Source organism: Cetorhinus maximus, chromosome 14 (genome assembly GCF_964194155.1).
Source record: "Cetorhinus maximus chromosome 14, sCetMax3.hap1.1, whole genome shotgun sequence".
NCBI classification, from domain to species: Eukaryota; Metazoa; Chordata; class Chondrichthyes; order Lamniformes; family Cetorhinidae; genus Cetorhinus; species Cetorhinus maximus.
The window spans coordinates 37,346,235-37,362,415 of NC_135892.1; the positions used below are offsets into that span (position 1 = coordinate 37,346,235).

General features: G+C 40.1%; 1 protein-coding gene across 4 annotated transcripts in view; it reads left to right on the forward strand.

Moving 5' to 3' along the window:
* Positions 1–16,181, forward strand: part of LOC144689595 (zinc finger protein 292-like) — a 263,203-nt gene that overhangs the window by 73,423 nt on the left and 173,599 nt on the right. The gene's annotated exons all lie outside the window — the stretch shown is intronic.

Consider the following 16,181-nt stretch of genomic DNA (forward strand, 5'->3'; position numbering starts at 1 on the left):
CACTTAGTGCAGATGTTTTAACTAAATTATCTTATTCAATAATGATTTTTCTTGTTTATAAATTTTATTAAGCTTGCCACCAGTTCATATACTATTTTAAACCTTAGGAATAGAATAGACCTTAACCACTCACCAGATACTTACCAGATACTTGCCAAACAGCTAGCTGCTTCCCCTGTAGAGTAAGAACCAATTCCTACAGGGTGAAAAAGTTTGAAAAAGCAGAGGATCACCTCCTCCCCCATTTCCCCCAACTCTCACCTTCTCAGCTCTCAGCACTCTTAAGAACATAAGAATTAGGAACAGGACTAGGTCATTCAGCCCTTCGAGCCCACTCCTCCATGCACTGAGATCACGGCTGATCATCTACTTCAACACCATTTTCCTGCATTATCCCCATATCCCTTGATGTTTTTAATATATAGGAATCTATCGACCTCAGTCTTGAACATATTCAACCACTAAGCCTTCCCAGCTCTCTGGAGCAGAGACTTCCAAGGATTCATTACTGAGTGAAGTCGTTCCTCCCCATCTCAGTCCTAACTGGCCTATTCCCTATTCTGAGAATGTGTCTCTTAGTTCTAGACCCCCAGCCAAGGGAAACATCCTGCATTTACCCTGTCAAGCCCTGTAAGAATTTTATATGTTTGAATGAGATCACCTCTCGTTCTTAACTCCAAACAATAAAGACCCAGTCTATTTAATCTTTCCTCATAGGGCAATCCTTCCATCCCAGGAATTAATTTAGTGAGCCTTTAGTTGCACTCCCTCTATGACAAGGATATCTTTCCTTAGGTAAGGAGGCCAAAACTGCAAACAATACTCGAGGTGAGGCCTCACCAATGCTCAACAAGAACTCTTTTTCAAAGTTGTACTTCTGTGGTGAGACCACATTCTGGAGCGTTGTGTACAGTAATGGTCTCTTTATTTAAGAATGGATGTAAATGCTTCCAACTCGATTCAGAGATGGTTTACTAGATAATACCTGGAATGGGAGAGTTGTTTTATGAGGCAAAGTTGGACAGGCTGGGCTTGTACCTGCTGGAGTTTAGAAGAGTCAGAGGCGGTTTGATTGAAACACACAAGATCCTGAAGGGTCTTGACAGGGTGGATGCAGAAAGGATGTTTCCTCTTGTGGGAAAATCTAGAACTAGGCGTCCCTGTTTAAAAATAAGGGGTTGGCCATTTAAGACAGATGAGAAATTTTTTGAGGGGGAGAGGCTTTGGAACTGTCTCCCTCGAAAGTTGGTCGAAGCAGAGCCTTTGAATATTTCTTAAGGCAGAACGAGAGAGATTCTTGATAACCTTCCACCCCTTTGCTTACCTGAAATAGGTGGGAATGTGGAGCTGAGGCTACAATTAGATCAGGCATGATCTTAGTGAATGGCAGCTAGTTTGAAGACAGAAAGCAGAATGGGAATAAAAAGTGGTTATCCAGGGGGGAAAAAGGTGGGAAGTGGTGTCCTACAGGATCAGTGCTGGGACCACTGCTGTTCTCAATTTATATGGGCTTTGGAACCAAAGAGCACAATTTTTAAATATGCAGATTACGTCAAATTAGGGGACATGGATGTGTTCTGTCCGCCTTAAATATAGGAATTACATTAGCTTTCCACTGGTCCTACACCTTTTTCCAAACTAATTATTAAATATGAGTTGTAATGCCTCGCCTCTACTATCCCTTCCCTAGATTCTAGTAAGATATATGGATACAATCTATCCTGACCATTTTAGTTTATTCAATACTTCACTTTTTTATTGTAAATGCACTTCTCATTACTCGTCATTAAACATCTTGTTCCCATCACAGCCTTGCTTTTATATCGTGCCTGTAAAATATTTTACCATTTTGTTCCTTGATCGTTTGATTTCATTGTCCCTCTTTGCCTACCTATTTGTTTTTGACTTCTCCCCTAATCTTTGTCCCTTATCAGGCACTCTTCTGCTGTCTATGTACTTAATGTATGCCTCTTACCTGACCCTCAATTGCCCCCTTATGTTTATATTCATCATCCATGGAGTACCTCTAGTGTTTAGTTTATTCTTTCCTTTGCGCTGAATATATTTTCCTACACACTGGGAAACCTTTAAAAAAGTGCTCATTGTTGTTCTACGTTGTTGTTTGCCCATTTTATTCTCTTCCCCCCTGCCCCCAGTTCTATTCTTAGCCCCTCAAAGTCAGTATTTCTCCAACCTGTTAACTTGGTGTTTGTCATACTTATGCCCTTCTCTATCATCTTAAAGCTTATTATGTTACGGCCACTAATGCCTGGATGTTCCTCTACGTTTACTTCTCTTAACTGCTCTGGTTTGTTCCCCATTCTTCAATCCAGCAGCAAATCTTCCTTTTTGTTGGGCCTCTTGCATGTTGAGTTAGAAATTAGTCCATTCCCTTAGTCCCTTTACCTACTCTTCTATCTGATTTAATATCAGGGTAGTTTTAATCCTCCATGGGTATTCTGCTTTTTACTTGGTTTCTTTCTTTGTCTGCACGTTTCTTCATCCATTTCCTTCCACTATTAGGTGGTCTGTGGACTACACTTATTAGTGTGATTGACCCTGTATCTTTTTTCTCTATCCATATGGTTTCGAATTTTCTCTCACTGGCTGTATCCCTGTTTTCCTGCTGCCATTATGTTATCGATGTTAAACATGCTATACCCCGCAATGTGTAATTCCCAGTCCTGATTTTTCTGTAGCCATGTCTCCATAATCTACCATATCTATGTACTCCGAAAGCATGATTGCCTCCAGCGCCCCCCTGCTTTATTATGGACACTGCATATTACTACATAGACATTTCACTAATTTTTTCCCCTCACTTTATGTTTAACCATCTTTTTTAATTCCACTCTGATTATTTCCATGCCATCAATGTTCTCCATTAGCTTATTCTTTCCTAATGTTCTCCTGCCTTGTTCTGTTTATGTTTAAGTTGCTTATGTTTCTTGTAGATCCCTCCCCAACCCCCTAGCCATACTAATTTAAAGCCTTTTCCACCTCCCTATTTACCCTTTCTTCTTGGACATGAGCCCCATCCTGATTAGAGTGGAGCCCATCCTGGTTAGAGTGGAGCCCATCACAGAATCACAGTGCAGAAGAGGCCCTTCAGCCCATCGAGTCTGCACCGACACGTGAGAAACACCTGACCTACCTACCTAACCCCATTTACCAGCACTTGGCCCATAGCCTTGATTGTTATGACGTGCCAAGTGCTCATCCAATTACTTTTTAAAGCATGTGAGGCAACCCGCCTCCACCACCCTCACAGGTAGTGCATTCCAGACCATCACCACCCTCTGGGTAAAAAAGTTTTACCTCACATCCCCACCCCCCCTAAACCTCCTGCCCCTCACGTTGAATTTATGCCCCCTTGTGACTGATCCTTCAACTAAGGGGAAGAGCTGCTCCCTATGCACCCTGTCCATGTCCCTCATAATCTTGTACATCTCGATCAGGTCGCCCCTCAGTCTTTTCTGCTCCAACAAAAACAACCCAAGTCTATCCAACCTCTCTTCATAACTTAAACGTTTCACCCCAGGCAACATCCTGGTGAATCTCCTCTGCACCCCCACCAGTGCAATCACATCCTTCCTATAATGTGGCGACCAGAACTGCACACAGTACTCCAGCTGTGGCCTCACCAAGGTTCTATACAACCCCAACATGACCTCCCTACATTTGTAATCTATGCCTCGATTGATAAAGGCAAGTGCCCCATATGCCTTTTTCACCACCCCACTAACATGCCCCTCTGCCTTCAGAGATCTGTGGACACACACGCCAAGGTCCCTTTGTTGCTCAGAACTTCCTAGTATCATGCCGTTCAATGAATACTTCCTTGTCAAATTACTCCTTCCAAAGTGTATCACCTCACACTTTTCAGGGTTAAATTCCATCTGCCACTTATCTGCCCATTTGACCATTCCGTCCATATCTTTCTGTAGCCCAAGATACTCAACCTCACTGTTAACCACCCGGCCAATCTTTGTCATCTGCAAACTTACTAATCCTACCCCCCACATAGTCATCTATGTTGTTTATATAAATGACAAATAATAGGGGACCGAGCACAGATCCCTGTGGTATGCCATTGGATGCTGGCTTCCAGTCACTAAAGCATCCTTCTGTCATCACCCTCTGCCTCCTACAACTAAGCCAATTTTGAATCCACCTTATCAAATTACCCTGTATCCCATGTGCATTTGCCTTCTTTATAAGTCTCCCATGTGGGACCTTGTCAAAGGCTTTGCTGAAATCCATAGAAACTACATCAACTGTACTACCTTCATCTACACACCTAGTCACCTCCTCAAAAAATTCAATCAAATTTGTTAGGCATGACCTCCCTCTGACAAAGCCATGCTGACTATCCCTGATCAAATCTTGCCTCTCCAAGTGGAGATAGATACTCTCCTTCAGAATTTTCTCCAATTGTTTCCCTACCACTGACGTGAGACTCACTGGCCTGTAGTTCCCTGGCTTAACTCTACAACCCTTCTTAAATAGCGGAACCACATTAGCTGTTCTCCAGTCCCCTGGCATCCATCCCATTGGTACAGCTCCTTCCTGTCCCAGAATTGACACCAGCCTTGTTAATTCTCCTGATCTGTCTGCTTCCATGCCAATTTGCATGTGGCTCAGGCAATAATCCAGAGAATATTACCCTTGAGGTCCTGCATTTTAATTGGGAGCCTAACTCCTAATAATTTTTTTCATCAGCACTTCCCCCCGTTTCCCTGTTCCTGTCGATGCTTGTTCCAAAATGGACCATAACTCTATTTACCACTACCACCTCACAGGTAGTGAGTACATTGTACCTGTTGGACAAGACCAATGTTTGCAGGATCGCCGTCTCAAGTTCTCCAAAATCCCTCAGCTTTTCCTTTTCCTGGACCTATATTTTCTTCTGAGATGTGACTCTATTCTGGATAAAACGGCCCAGAAATTCTTCCCCCTCCATTGTGAGAGTCTCTCCAACCCGCACTCCAGCTCATTGACTCTGAGCAGGAGAAATTCGAGATGGGGGCATCTGCAGATGTTTGCTCAGAATGGCCTCACCATCCACAACCTTCCACATTGTACAGTCCAGACAAACACCTGCTCAGCCATATCTTAGACTAACCTTATTTAATTTATTTAAAGTTTTTATTTGGTGATTATTTGTATTTATGTTTAAGTAGCATAAATGCTATAAATTTAATGGTGTTTATACTCTCCTGGACCTGGTTTAAATTAATCCCCTACTTTAGAGAAGAAAAAACCATAAAACCTTAACTCACCAACCAATCACCTACCTGCTTTTATTTTTATTTAATACATGCACATATACATCATGCAAACTATTTCTTTCATACACTATCAGTTCTATTATTCTGAATGTTTATAAACTTGCATTGTCAGTTTTTTCCATTTTTGAAACTTAATTTTTCCATTTTTTAATTTTTTTATTTGCATAAGAATCACAAGTACATCCACTGAAATTTATGTACTTGCCATACCCCACACAAATTTCTAAAGATCTTCTGTCTCACCATAAGCAATGACACTAGTGTTATCAAAATAAGTCTGGGCAACGTTCAGACAACAGTTCACTGCATCTGTATCCAGGCTGGATGGAATAGCAGATCCCACAGGGTGGGATCCAGAGAGGTGGGATGGGGCATGCATTCAGGGAAGACTGCAAATTCTGAAATAGAAACAAAAATGCTGAAAATGTGCTGCATATGGGTCAATATCAAATAGAAGTAAGCATTTTGGGTATAACCCTTTATCAGAAGTGTACAAAAGATTATGCTATAAAGATTAGCGTGTTTTTTCTAACTGACTGACTTGCTCTGTAATCCCAGCATTTTTTTGTTTGAAGATCACAATTGTCACTTTATCTCATGTGCTGTCTTAAACTGGGTCATACTACAGGTGGGTAGGCACGTGCAATGCAATCTGTTCAGCTTGGCCTGGCTGCTACTATGCAACGGTAGGGGAACTGCTCTATTCCATCAGAATTTAAAATCAAAATCCACAAATGGTTGTTTTATTTGTCACATGTTAGAGTAAAGTGAGATTTGGGGGTTGGAAGCTGGGACCTATCTCCCAAGTTAGTCATTTAAATAAAACATTTTGTGATTTTGGTAAATTTCTGCTCTTTGAACTATCGGTAAGTTGTTTATCTTGCTGTTTGCAATTTGGTATTACTGTTGGAAATGAGCTACATGGTAATTATCACTCTTTTCATTCCCTCTTTTATAGCCTAAATGTTGGCTTGATCTAACCAGCCCATGATATTTCCCAATGCTTTTATTTCCTGTTAACTTTGTCTGTAGAGAATTATTCCTGTACAGAGCAATCCTTAATTTAGCCCATTGAAGCCTGGAGTAATAGTTCGATATTAAAAAAGCATTACTCAACAGCCTGAATGATTTTAAAAGCACCATCTTGATTGTTTCATCATGGGCTGGATCTTTTTCAAAGCAATAAGACAAGTTATAAAATTTGGCTTTATTAAACACAGCTGTTAAGTGTATCCTAACAAAATGAAAATCTATTGTACAGAATTGCTGGCTAGTTAAATACTGAATAACCAGGATTGAATAACAATATACGTGGCTTTTTAAGAAAAGAAATGTCAAATTATAGGTAATTTTAAGTTAGCAAGAGATTTCTTATGGATGTCTGCTCTCTTGACGTTTTTGAGGATCGACCTCTTATTCAGACTCAGGAAATTGCCACTCATTGCCATCTCATTGTAAATGAATTTTACATATGTCATTTACACGTTTGTCGTAGATTTCTACTTAACACAACTATATCATAGGTGGACAGAGAAACCTTATTTCTTGCCATCATTGTATTTGAATACATAGCAGGAGTTGACCAGCCTAGGGTTTATGTTAAAGCACAGCATATCCAAATGTGTTGAACATGTGTAAGAGTCCAATGTTGGTAAAGATAATTGTACTTTATCTATTCCTTTTGCAGTTTCTCCTCCCCTCCTTGATTTTAACTTGAGCTTTTAAGCTATATGCTGTTTTAATTTCTATCCATTCCCTCTGAATTTTTAAAAAATCTTACTGTGCTTTTATTGCTCCAGTTTTGTTGGAAACTCTTCTGGGGATAAAGATTGTTGCAGTTTGAGCCATGCCTTGCACAACATCACTCCACTGGCATGGCTAGGTATCTGATTGCACACCATGTTCGAACATAGTTGCCTTTACAGCAATTGTGTGCATATTCCCTCTTTAACTGATTATACTGTAAGGTGTGAGAGATGTCAGTTTGAACTTAACTAAATTGCTTGTAAAGCTTCAATTTGACTTGAAAATTATGTTTAGAAACATAGCTGGTGCGATGAATTGTACTAAATATATTTTGGGGCATCAAAGCTTTAACTGGTCTCATGGACTCAACTGTGCCTGAAACTATATTGTGGGCTGCTTCCAGCCTGCCACTTCTAGAAGTGTGCAGAGGTTTGGCCAGCCTATTACAAGAAAGATATATAATAAATGGGAAAAGTGCATTGTTACTCGAGATTAGGAGTTACTTATGATGGGAGATTTGAAAATTTGTGGCTTTTTTCGATGAAGACTCAGGCTAAAGGGGTTGGCTTAATAGAAGCCTTCAAGATTAAGGGGCTTTGAGGCAAATAGCAATTAATTGTTTGTATTGGTTGGTGTGACAGAATGAGGGGTCTCAAATATAAGATAATTGGAAAAAAGATGGTGATAAAAATGCAATGCAAGTGGAGAAGAGCCATTGAATGCAGACTTCAGGAGGCCAAATGGTTTGTTTTTCTGCTGTAACATTCAATGCGAAGGGGAGAAAGAGAATGACAAAAAGATATGTAGCAAACAATGAGGGATTTATTCAATATTAATTTATTATTTTCAAAAGTGAAGTGCTTGGAAGCAAGCCAGAGGGTGGGCCATAAATGAGTAAGGTGGAGGTAGGAGAGTCAGTCGTAGGTCATAGCCCAGAGAAGGGAGCAATGGCCTTCTGAATCAGAAAATACTTGTTGTGAATGGGATATCTGAGTTCAGCGCACTCTTCAAGGAATGGCATGGGCCACAGGGCTGCAGAGAACAAAGCAGCCCAGAATATAGCTCCAGGTGCAGATGAGTCATTTTCAAAATTGTTTCCACTGCTATCTTGACTAATTGAACACTCTACAGTTCAGAATGCTGTTGTTTGGAAGGACAGAAATCTGTGATTACACAGAATTTTTTCCCCACTTCATGTGGATACTGAATGAAAATGTCACCTACCTACCATTTTATGTTTGACTGAATTCCTGGTGACCGTATTATCCCCTAATCTTTTTTTCTCTTTCTCGCCCCCATCTCCCAAATATGGGATTGAAGGAAAGAGCATTTATACAGCACTTTTCAAGATTGTGGGACATCCCAATGCACTTTACAGCCAATTTAGTGCTTTTGAATGAGGCTTTTGAAGTTGAGGCTCATGTCTAATAATGCAAAGAGGCACACTGATTAACCCATGAGAAGGTTCAGCCCTGCTGGGGGAGGTGTATTGAATGTTTTAATCGAGAGAAACTAGACATAAGTTTATAATTGTGACGGTCTCTTGCGGTTGTAATTTGGTTGCACTTCATGCATTTCAGCATGAAAACCTTTTGACCTCAGTTACTGGATCTAGAAATGTGGGGATGCAATAGAGGAACACTTTACAAAACAATGGTGCAGAATTCACTTAGGGTGATTGAAGATGGTGAAAACCCATCCATAAATCTGGAATGCTGTGTTTGTTTTGTCAGTGATGCAGAACTGACTTTGTCATTGACCAGTTTAATATAACCTGAAAGGCAAATTACTAAGCTAAATGGAGAATGGGCAAAAGATGAAAGCTTTTTGTGGTATCTAGGTCAGCCTAGGACAGGACCACATGGAACCCTGTGGATATAAAGGAGTACCAGCTTTGACCTGTTCCATCCAATTGGCTGTGATAAAGCAGATCCCTACTGAAATTTTAGATTTCATTCAACGCCTATATGCAAAATTAAATTGGGCCAAATCTAATTAAAACTGTTGTAACAACTGATTTATTTCTTATGTTGCAGTTTATTACTGGAATAAGACTCCAGGATTAGATTGTCAATTCCATGCACATGTGAACTTACTGCATTCCCAAAGTTTGACCACTAATTGCATATCAGTTATTTTTTTTGCATAATATTGCAAATTCTGCTGAAAATTGTGGCATAGCATAACGGATATTGGTCCAGTGGAGGAAATAATGAATGAAAGGGAAGGCTCATCGAATAACTTTTCATAAATTGGAGGAGTTGCTGGTAGTGGAGGCTCCAAACTGTTACACTGGCCCAGATCTCCCACTCAACATCAGAGAGGGTGCATCCAGCACTGACTTGGATTTAAACAACCCACTTACCATTTTATGCTGGGGCCTTAGCACCTTCTGATGCTGGCCCCAGCAGGGATGCAGAGGCAAGGGCAGTCTGAGGGACAAATTGTCAGGTCTAATTCCAGTGCAGCCACGCCTCATTTTCATTAAGAATTAAAGACACACCCCTTAAGGTCTGTCTTCAGTTCACTGACTTACATTGTTTTGAATGGAGGGTCAACCTGTGAAACTGCACAGGCTCATCCCTGAGATTGCTCGCCACCCTCCCTCACCCCTCAACAATGTTCAACTCTGTCCCCATGCACTCTCCTACAATGCTGACTCTTCCAACATCTGTACTGTCTTGGGCTGCTGGTGAGCCGGGAGGGGGTTAAGCATTGTGTGGGGCATTGGGGATGAACATTGCTGTGGGTTATGGAGTGCTTTAACATTGCAGCTGGTTTACATATTTTAGCTATAAGTACCGCATCATCCTCAGGGTTCTGAGGTGCATCCGTGACGTAAATTGAGTCTGAGGTGCCAAGATCAAAAATGCATAGGGAAATGAGATATTGTGTTAGGAAATAGAGAGAGTTTAAGTTATATTTGTAATTTTTGAGTGTTAGGAATGAGTTTTAGCTTTTAATGTTTAAGTTTAATTTGTATTTCTGTATCTGTTAAGAAATGTCAGATTGAGCTTTAGTTTCACTTTAAAGGTGCTTGCATTTCTAATGAGAATTTTACGACTTAAGCAAACGCAAGAGTAGAAAATAAAGTGCTGTTGCCTAGCAACAGAGACAGGTCCCGCCCACAGACGCACACAAGAAGAGAAACAGCAGTTTGATTTGGAAGCTGGTTGAGTTCAGTTGTTTTGAAGACAGCTGCCAGGCAGTAGCAGCCCAGAAGGGGCAGATAGCCAGTTTCAAGCTAAAATTCGTTGCAATGATCTGCCAGACAGAGACTGGAGCAAAAGGGACAGATAGCAAGTCTCAAGCTAAAGTAAAGACCCTAAAATACAAGGGAGTGGACCTGGAAAAAGTCCCAAGAAGATCTTCTAGCCAAAGGAAGGACAGGGACCTGAAATAGGCCCTGTTAAGTGAAGTTAAGAGTGAGTGCCAGAGAAGTTCCAAGCTTCAGGTTTAAAGACAAAAGCTGCAGAAAGCAGATTTAAAGCAAGAACAGCTTGCAAGAGGCAAGAATGTCCAAAGAGACAACTGAAGGCCTGTATCTCTTTGCTATGGGCATGCGAAGCAGTGGTACTGTTGATGGCTGAGTTGGTGAGAGAGAGAGAGAGAGTGCATGGAAGACAGCTTGAATGCATGTGGTGACCCAGGGAAGAGGAGCATCAGAAGGAGAGTTTAAAACCCTGGAGGTGAACCCTTGCAGAAGGCACCTGAGAGAAGCATCAGTTTGGGAGAAGATTCCAAAGTGAGTTCTTGGAGAGTGGAGATTGGAAATTCTCATGTAAAAGACGGAGTTCAGTGAGACCAGTTGGTTCATGGTGGGACAAGCGTCTGGGGGAGTTATTGAAAGATCCATAGTACCTGACTGAGGTGGCATCTGTCATTTGGTTTCAGAGAGTGGTGTGCCTGACCATAGGGTGCCTATTGGTTTATATGGACCGTGTACTTACTGTGAACAATAGAGTATAAGACAGCTTTTATAACTTGTGTTATTCTTACAAATCTGTATATATCTGTAAAGGTATAGTTGTGGGTGAAGGAGTATTGTAATATAGTTCCTTTCTTGTTGAATAAATGTTTTATTCTTTTGTTAAAAGTTCATCAGCTGACTCCTGTGACTCTGTTCAGTAGCTACTCTCCACATATCTAAACAAACAATTAAAAGTTAGGATCTATCAAGTTGGGGTTCCACTCTGGGATCAGGCTTGTCCAGGGGTAACCTCAGCTGGGATCGTAATAGGTTGGATGAGACATATGTTGCATGAGAAGAGAATGGAAGTTTTAAATGTAACTATTGAAAATGAATTGGACATGAATACCTTGCCCATTTGCAAGGGGAATAAAAATCATGGTTTGAAAGTTCTAGTCGGCAGCAGTCAAGCATTCATTGCCAACAATGCTGAACGCTGATGGAGAAGCCTGCTGTCTAGATCTTCATACTGGAGATAGTGGTTGGGTTTTGAAGGACAGAGGTTGGGTTGAAGCACACCATTCCTGAAAGCTTCAAGGTTACCTACAAACTTGAAAACAAAAATAAAAATACCTGGAAAAACTCAGCAGGTCTGGCAGCATCTGCGGAGAGGAACACAGTTAACGTTTCGAGTCCGTATGACTCTTGAACAGAACTAAGTAAAAATAGAAAAGAGGTGAACTATAAGCTAGTTTAAGTGGGAGGTGGGACAGGTAGAGCTGGATAGAGGGCCAGTGATAGGTGGAGATAGACAAAAGGACAAAGAGATGTTGAAGGTGGTGATATTATCTAAGGAATGTGCTAATTAAGGATAGAAAGCAGGACAAGCAAGGTACAGATAGCCCTAGTGGGGGTGGGGTGGGGGGAAGGGATCGAAATAGGCTAAAAGGTAGAGATAAAACAATGGATGGAAATACATTTAAAAATAATGGAAATAAGTGGGAAGAGAAAAATCTATATAAATTATTGGGGGGAAAAAAGGGGGATCGGGAAGGGGGTGGGGATGGAGGAGAGAGTTCATGATCTAAAATTTTTGAACTCAATATTCAGTCTGGAAGGCTGTAAAGTGCCTAGTCGGAAGATGAGGTGCTGTTCCTCCAGTTTGAATTGAGCTTCACTGGAACAATGCAAAGCCAAACAAAGCCAAGTTGCAGACAACAAACTCCCATGAACAGCAATGTGAAATGACCAGATAATCTGGTAGTAGATAACTCTTAAATATTGTTCCAATGAAGCTCAACGCTTTCTCCACCTATCACTGGCCCTCTATCCAGCTCTACCTGTCCCACCCCCCCTTAAACCAGCTTATATTTCACCTCTTTTCTATTTTTACTTAGTTCTGTTCAAGAGTCATACAGACTCGAAACGTTAACTGTGTTCCTCTCCGCAGATGCTACCAGACCTGCTGAGTTTTTCCAGGTATTTTTGTTTTTGTTTCAGATTTACAGCATCTGCAGTTTTTTGCTTTTACCTACAAACTTGAGTTTTTTTTATCATGACTGCCTCAATCTCCTGAAACCTGCTGTTGGTAAGGTTAATTGTAAAACTACTTCATCGGAGAATGCATGTACTTTTGCATTAATGCATACTTATTTGCCGGTATTATTACAGATTGTGTAATTTAAATGAGGGGGAACTAAATATTTTTTTTAATTATTCACTTCTGTGGTGTGATGTCCATTCTTTCCTCTTCACCCCTTCCTCTTTTTCCTGAGACAAGCCAATGCACATGGTTATATCTTCTTTTCCCCCACATGGATGAAAGAAAGACTTGCATTTATATAGCGCTTTTCACAACCAGTATACATCTCAAAGTACTTTACAGTCAATTAAGTCATTTAAATTGTAATCACTGTTGTGATGTAGGAAACATGGCAGCCAAGTTGCAGACAACAAACTCCCATGAACAGCAATGTGAAATGACCAGATAATCTGATAGATAAATCTTAAAACTTGTCTTAAAGCTTGTGATGTTGATTGTGGGATAAATACAGGCCAGGACACGAGGGATAACTCTTGCTCTTCAAAATAGTGTGCCGTGGGATCTTTTGCATCCACCCAAGCAGGCAGATGAGACCTTGGTTTAACATTTCATCCAAAATGTGGCATCACTACAGATGCAATACTCCCTCAGCAATGCACTGGAGTGTCTGCCTTGATTTTTAGGGTCAAGTCCTGGAGTGGGACTTGAATCTAGAACCTTGGGACTCAAAAGGAGAATGCATATTTATTGCGTAACTGAGCCATGGTTACACAAGTGCAAACATTGTGAATATGCACGCTTGAACAAAAGCACATTTTCAAGCAACAAATGGAAGAGAAATCAGTACGTCGTAAGTACAATCTCCTTTCAACAATAGTTTAGCTCTTCAATATTTAGTCCATTTGCTATTTTGTTACAATCCCATAGAGACTGACATTTAAAGAGAAATTTGAAATCCCTGTTATTTACTGAAAGATTCCACGGTTTAAAGCAATGAATTTTGGTATACAACAATCATGTGAAGCAGATACTATTAAATAAAGATTGTCTTGGTTAATAACTTTATATAAAAAAGCACAATAAAACACAACCACAGATATTTTAAACTAAAATCCTGAACTCAACCTTCCCTTTTTCATTATGACTTGCCCAGAAAGACTTTGGCCGCTTATCAGTTTCTTGAAGGTTATCCTGATGAGTGCAAGACGAAAAGCTTAGACATATCTCTTTTTTTTTCCAGCAATACTCAATACACCAAACAACTATGTATTATCCACTTTCTTGAGACCAACTCGAAACATCTCCATAGCTATGTTGTAAGGTGTGGGACTTTTCAGCTTGAGCTTCACTCAAAATTGCTGCACCTTGGCTTAAGCAGAAAATTAGGCCCCTGATTTCTAATAGTTCTGTTCTCCTGTTCTCTTGTGATAGTTGTTTCACAGCTCTTGGCAGACTTACTTTCTCCCAGTTTCCAAGCTGAATGGCTTGTTTTCACCTTTGAGGGTTACTGTAGATTTCTTCCTTTAGCTCCAAGCTAGGCAAATCTTGCAGCCCCTCTCTCCTTGAACTCTCTCCAAACTGAGCATGAGTTACCACCGCATTCTGCATGATGAACAATTGCTTGTATTTTCTCTATTTAAGGTGCAGGACCAGCTATAATTTATCTCTTTTGCTGCTTCCACTCTGAGCTGCAACTGTCTGCCTGTTCCCAAACTGTACTGCTGACTGCCTGCTCCTGAGAGTGCAAACACAGACCCACACAAAGCATCAGTTCCCCGAAACCTTATCTCCTTGGCAACATGGAATACCTGGGACGTTCCAAACAAAAATTCACATTCATTGAACTCTTAGCCTTAAAACCAGACCTTTGACCCTGCGACCTACATGAACAATTTAAATTTTCAATGAAATCAGGGCGAGTTTTAGACTTGTGGTTCCACCAAGAAACTCCCTTATTTACAAAGGTGCTTTTGAAAGAAACTCAGGAAAAAAAACCCAATATTTAGTGTTTTCACACCTCCATCCCTGACCTTATTAGCTAAACACATTGAATTACCATTGCTTGAGGTGGTCTGGCAATTTCTAAAGTCCAGAATTTTAACTACCTTACCTGTATAAATTTAATCTCCCCAAAACTAAAAGTTACCTCTTTAAATAATAACATAAACCATGAAACTAGATGATTATGAAAATATTAATAACTTGTATCAATACCTGATTACTGGTGGCCAATGTTTCAAATAGTGGTGTTTTTATTTATGCTCTTTATTCACCAACCAGTTGTTCCCAAAAAGTCAGGCAATGAATGTGAGAAAGCTGTATCTGAGGCCTTGTGTCTATCTAGATTCAACCCAAAAAAATTCACGGGAACCTTGTGAAGGATCAGATAGCCAAACAAATAAGTGGTCTTGCCTGAGGAGAATCATAATTCTTCCCTAGCTTCAGATATCTGTTGACTAGTGAAATTATACCTGCAACAATATCGAGCAGCTGGAAAATATTATCATCCCAATAAAGCTATTAAGGAAAATCTCTCCTCATAAGTAATTAAATCAAATAAACTTTTGTCTTAAATGTTGGGTGCAATTTTAACCAAGTCAGCATATGTTCCATTATTCTGATTTATTTTTTTTAAGATATTACATGTAAACTGCAGCCAGGATAGATCATTGAGCTATTTATTTTTGGAATGTGTTGCAAATCTTGCCCATTTTATAGTCTACTTATAGGGTCTTTCAGATTTGTAAAGCTTGAGTATATATGCAAGGAATTGTGCCATTGATCTGTTCACAGTTGGCAATAATAGTGTTGATTGCTGCCAGAAAGATAAGCACGTGCAGCAGCCTTGTATTTGACAGCATATGTCCATTTTCTTTATGGAAACCTTTTATGCTGAGAAAGTGAGTCTTCCCAACAAGTACGCACACACTTGGAATACAGTAATAGCAAAACATGCTTTTTTGGCACTAAAGCAAAATGTTTTGCCCAATATTACTAGAATTCCTTGCCTAATAGCATTGTGGAAACCTCATCAGTGCGTGGATTGCAGAAATTCATGAAGGTCCACCAGCACCTTCTCAAGACGGGTGAGGTTTAGGCAGTAGATACAACCATGCCAGTGTTATCCATATTTTGAAACTAAATAAAAAATAAAGTAGCAGCAATGACTTGAGAAGTAACTTCAGACCCTGTAACTGATTTGCCTATCATAGGTCATGTATCAAAGGAACAACTGAGTGTGGAGCAGGGCCTAACAGACAATATGCAGCTGGTATCACCATGAAACTCTGATATCTTTTGTTAAATGATACATTTACACAGCATTCACTTATGAAAGTCAAGTGATATAATGCAGTATATTGGAGTCAGTGATTAGACTTAAAATGCTTCTTTGCATAGATAAATGGCCTGTGCAGTAATGTACTAAGTCATGCAGACTAGCAGTATATCAGATGTCTGTTTTGTACTGGTTTGCATTTTATTTTTCCTATTTGTCATAAATTATTGTGCAGAATGTATTGTCATGTTACTGTCAGGTACTTTTATTATATCACTGCAGTATAACAAATGATTCATGTCCACAGCAAGTTATACAGTCCAATCCTAAAAATTCAGTCACTTTTGCTTTCAAGTTATTAGACAATTCATGCTTTTAATTGGGTATCACAGCAAGTGTGAATTTAGTGCTTAA